This window comes from Etheostoma spectabile, chromosome 2, assembly GCF_008692095.1.
Source record: "Etheostoma spectabile isolate EspeVRDwgs_2016 chromosome 2, UIUC_Espe_1.0, whole genome shotgun sequence".
NCBI lineage: Eukaryota > Metazoa > Chordata > Actinopteri > Perciformes > Percidae > Etheostoma > Etheostoma spectabile.
This window is the reverse complement of record NC_045734.1, coordinates 7,153,296-7,158,307: the sequence shown is the minus strand read 5'-3', so window position 1 is coordinate 7,158,307 and position 5,012 is coordinate 7,153,296. Positions and strand designations below refer to the sequence as shown.

General features: G+C 41.2%; 1 protein-coding gene across 1 annotated transcript in view; it reads left to right on the top strand.

The window, feature by feature from the left end:
- The first annotated feature begins 2,265 nt into the window (after positions 1-2,265).
- sorbs2a (sorbin and SH3 domain containing 2a) overlaps positions 2,266-5,012 on the top strand; it is a 63,620-nt gene continuing 60,873 nt past the window's right edge. The window contains exon 1 of the mRNA XM_032501194.1: positions 2,266-2,757. The gene's annotated coding sequence lies outside the window, so the exon portion shown is untranslated. The remainder of the gene's footprint in view (positions 2,758-5,012) is intronic.

The following is a 5,012-nucleotide window of genomic DNA, read 5'->3' as shown; positions in this document are numbered from 1 at the left end:
CTGTTAATCATTTATTTTTAACATATATTTAACATATACTATATATATGTAAATTAAAAGTTCAAGGGTATTTGTACATATCTGATCCCCATGTGTTTCATGTCAATATGTCCAGAACAAACTCAGCTTTCTGTAAAGTGAGGCTCAAATTTGTTCCATAGCAGTGTGTAAACAGATCGTTTGGCCCTAAAGCTGAAAAGTTGATGTTTGCTTTTTAAATGTTCTCAAATCTCTCGTGAAAACCAACCTGCACTCAATTATTTTTGTGCTTGAAATGAATAAACAAAAGTCTTTGGTTCGCAAAAGTAGCGTAATATATGAATAAAATAGTAAATACATTTCTAAAATGAAATTTTGTAATATCTCTAATTGGACACGAGTATTGTTAAACATCGCTTGGACTCGCCGATTTGTCTTCAGAGAGTTAGAAATATGAGTTAGTTATTGAAAAGTGTGAATGTTAAATGAAATGCATTGCCCCCCAAGATATACAGTACATTGCAGTAAATGGAGAGAAACTAATTTATTGACCAGTATATTATATCACAACAGTTCTAGGCTTCAAGTAATTGCATTACTGAGACAGTCCAAGCAGCAATAACTCTGGAGATAACCACACGGCCAAACCCATTTTAAAAGGTCAGCAGTAATGTAAAAGCAGATGTGACCTGCTGCTGGGGCTAGATGAGTCATAAATTGGAACCACGGTTGATCAACAAACTCCCCACTACTGTAAGAAAAAGCTATTAGCATCTTGTAATTGATCGGTAAGTGATGTGTCATTACATCATTCAACATCAGTCTTTTCAGTTAAGTGAATTTCACTTCAAACTGAAATACTTTTTTTTTCATAATTGCTCTAACGTGGTAATGTGGTATTTAAAATCTTTAATCATGCTAACAGCCACTTGAAACCACAGTGTGTTAATTACCTTGACATCAGCTGTCTTGCAACAGAGCACATGTCGCATCATTCCCGAGAACGCCATTCATCCAAACCAACCCTGGCATGGTAAATCATGTATTTATTTCATTGACATACCTAATTAACTTTGCTAAGAAGTCTCTGTATTTGTAGCCTTCTTTTAAATTCATGTTCAGGTGTTATCAGATACTCTACATAGGACAATGGAAACCATAGATATAAAACTATATGGTGAAAATCTCTTTTTAGCCGAGCTAGCAGCTCTAGGGATGGCAGTGTCGTTTGTTGGGTGACCACTTCGGGTCCAGATTGATAAATCTCAACAAATATCGGATGGATTGCCATGAAATTTGGAATAGACATTCATGGTCTCCAGAGGATAATTCATCATGACTTTGGAGATCCTTTACATTTTCCCTCCAGAAGGATCATGAGTGTGCCATTGTGATTCAAGGCAAAATACCATTACAACTATTACTAGGACAGGGGTTCCCAAAACTTTCAGCCCACGACCACCAAAGTAACGGTGCAAGTGACTTGCGACCCCCCCACTATAAACGTATATAAACATTGCGCGCAACCGCGCACGCACTATAGGCGTGAAAATCAAATCTTGGTTTTATTTTAAACATAGCCACTAGTTTTATCTTGTGTTAACATATGCTATTTCGAATCGTTTTTAAATTTTTGTTTTATTTCTGGAAATCAACTTGCGACCCCCCCCTCTCTGGCTCGCGACCCCCCTGTGGGTCCCGACCCCCACTTTGGGAATCACTGTACTAGGATAGATTTGGATGACATTTGCTACAGATGGAAGGCCCCAGGAAGTGTTGATCCCGTGATCATCCCCTCTGGATTTCCGAAAAAATGTGGTGCAAGCATTCTTTGTCCGAGATTATTGATTTTGTGGAGATGTATGTGGACACTGACCCTGTGGCCTTTTCATTACATTTCTGTCTCTCTCTCAGATCGTGGATGAGAACAAAAGGGTTGCATATATATTAGTTGTAATTCCACAATGTGCAAAGCAGGAAAACTTGCAATAAACTCCCCCCTCATCCTCCATTGTCACACAGACAAATACATACACGCACCTTTCTATCCCCTCTCTTTTCCTTTCCATCCTTTCCTCAGATAAATAAAGCAGGTCCTTTCTGGGATAGACCTCAGGCCACCTGATTGGTTTAGCCCGGTGCTAAGCCCTACTGTAGGCAGCTTACAGGGCTTTGTGCCAATGGCTGGGTTGCTGAAGACCTGCAAAAAGTGGAGAGTTAGCATGGTCAGGGTGGTGGTGGTTATGGGATAGTAATGGAAGAGAGACATTGAGGGGTCTTCCGCAGAAAACACAGCTATTAAAATAAACCAAAGCAAAAGGCACATGGAGATAGGAAGGGCTGTGATGAGAACCAGAGCAAATGATGCTGCAGGGAATTGTTACAGCCCCGTTCTGTTTTAGTACGGGCTAAATCATGAAGTGTGCTGACAACAGCTTAGGAGGGGACGGAGGCAAACACAGGCACAATAAACTGACAGGAATTACATTCACATCAGATTCTCTCAGGAGAAACAACTTGACACTGGAATGAGGGAGAAACACCCCCTACTGAACTGTGGACTGAGTGACAGCCATTGCTGTACATGTTTCACTTAACCCGAGTGTGGCTAGTGTGTGTCATGCGAACGTGTGATTGAATCCACTCATGCAAACGGGATAACTGCTCCATCAATGGGAGTGTGTGTGCCACATTCTCCATCTTACCGGCTCGGGTAAATCTCCTCTCCCTCATTTGCAGACTGAATCTCCGGAGTGTTGGAATGCCTCGAAACCAAAGGTGAGTTTCTCGGCTCTCGGCTATTCACTGCTATTTTACACATGGTGGATGGTAACCTATGTAATTTAATCCTGTACATTACCTTACAAAGCAACGTCATAATCAACGTGTTCCAATCCTCATTACACACTGATATACACCAGTGCAGTGTACACTCTCATATTGTGTGCCTGTGTCTGTGCATTTACTCCACAAATCTCATCAATGGAGTTAATTGCAGTCTCACAGCAGTGCATTGTAACTGTCTGACGTAATGGGCATCTACTGTATAGCTCAAGTGAGAGAAACAAAAACAAGAGCAAGGATTCCTAAAAAGCAAAGGTCTCTGTTAGCTTGACTTTGCACTGATATTTTAAGAATAAGGGGGATAAATAAGATGTTTGGTCTTCACATGAGCCTTGGGAAGACAAAACAGTGAAAAAAGGCTGAGTGAGATAAAGAGATTTTAGATGTGGAAGAGGGAAAGGGCAATGTCATGCAAGGAGCGGTACAGGCATGCAGCAGCAGCTATGTTGTAGCATGTTCTCTCTGCCCTCTGCAGAAAAAAAGACACTGCAGCATATATCTCCCCCTCCCCAGTTGGCTGCCCAATGATATATGGAGGTCAGATGCCCAGTTCTGCTACTGGTGTCATCCGCCTCAGGGGAAGGAAGGGGCATATGGTTAAAAGCAATATATGTACATTTTGATTTCAATCACATGCCAGAAAGAATACAAAACATGGCTGAATGCTCTTTGTGTTCCTCATCAGATTTCTCCCTTAATTAAGCACTTGGACACACACATTACATGGATGACTCCACCATGTGTCACACTGCACATACGATGACAGTTGTAAAACAGATGTAGCATCTTATGGATTATTAAAGCTTTTATCCCTGATTCGGATCAATGAAACCCACACGTCAGCAATACAAACTGACTTGCTACGCTACTGAAAAATGAAAGGATTTCCTCACCTCAGCAAAAATTCACAGGGTCAACTGCAGCTGTTGTGCAATTATCTACACATTCATTGTATTTTTTTTTATTTTTATTTGAGCATTAGCTGATGGTGTGTGCTTCTTATCACTGGCTAGTGCTCACTAAGTGCTGAGTCAGGTTTTTTGTCACTAAAAGTGGTCCCCAGGGGTGGCAGGACATCAATAGTGAACTGGAATCAGCAGCGTGGATCTACTACTGTGCCGTTAACTCTCTGCAGTGCAGCTCAGTAAAATGCAAGAAGAGACAATTTAGTGTACGTGTGTATGGGGAGGGGAGGGGGTGGGCGGCACAGCTGGAAATATGGCAGATACAATGAAAACCTTATTAGGGTTATAACTCTCTTTCAATTGTTCAGTTAATCTCAGCCTTAAAAGTCCCTTTTCTTTTTCAACAATAGTTCAAAACTACATGTATTCACTTTTAACAATTATTTGAAACACAGAGAGGCCAGGGAATCTTCACATGAAGCTATTACCACTACATTAGGCGTATCAGCTGTTTCAGCACTACAACATTTTGTTATTATAGCTACTGCAAATGTATGATGTGTACAGTATGACATTTACACTCCAGGAACCAGCGATTTAAGCCTGCAGTAACAGATTTTTCAGCCTTGTGGGGTCAACAGAAACCCGCTGAAAACACAACATTTAAATTGTTTCATCTTACAAAGGTGATATGGCTGATATGTTAGCAAACTGTTAACTCTTTCAACCCGTTCTCACTCCAAACTTGGACAGTGGCTGTCAGTGTCTTAAGGGACGAAAAAGGCACCCTTCAGCGTGTTGTATAACGTACTGGGGAGAGCAGCAGCTACACGGGGTCTGTATTCTACGAGATGGGAGTGACAATGTGTTGCTACCACTATTTACACAACCAGACGATGCAGAGTAACATCTCTGGGCAAAATGCACTAGTCCTTACATGTACATGTTTGTTGGTTTCATGCTAGTCTATAACCATGACGTACCACTTCCAGGATTTCACTTTTCTCAGCCAAATTAGTTACCTTCCACTTTTTTCGTGTTGGAATTTTAAACTCCGGTGGATTAATGAGTACTATGGTTAACTGCTCCTCAGATGTCTGCAGGGTAAATCCAGACCGCTAGCTAGATTATCTGTCCAATCAGATTTTTCTATTGCATGACTAAAACAACTTTTGAACGTACACATGTTCCAAAATAAGTTCCTTCCTGAAGCTTTTTTGCAGCGGCACCGTGGCTCTGTCCGCTGCTCAGCACCACCCAAGACAATTGTGATTGGTTTAAAGA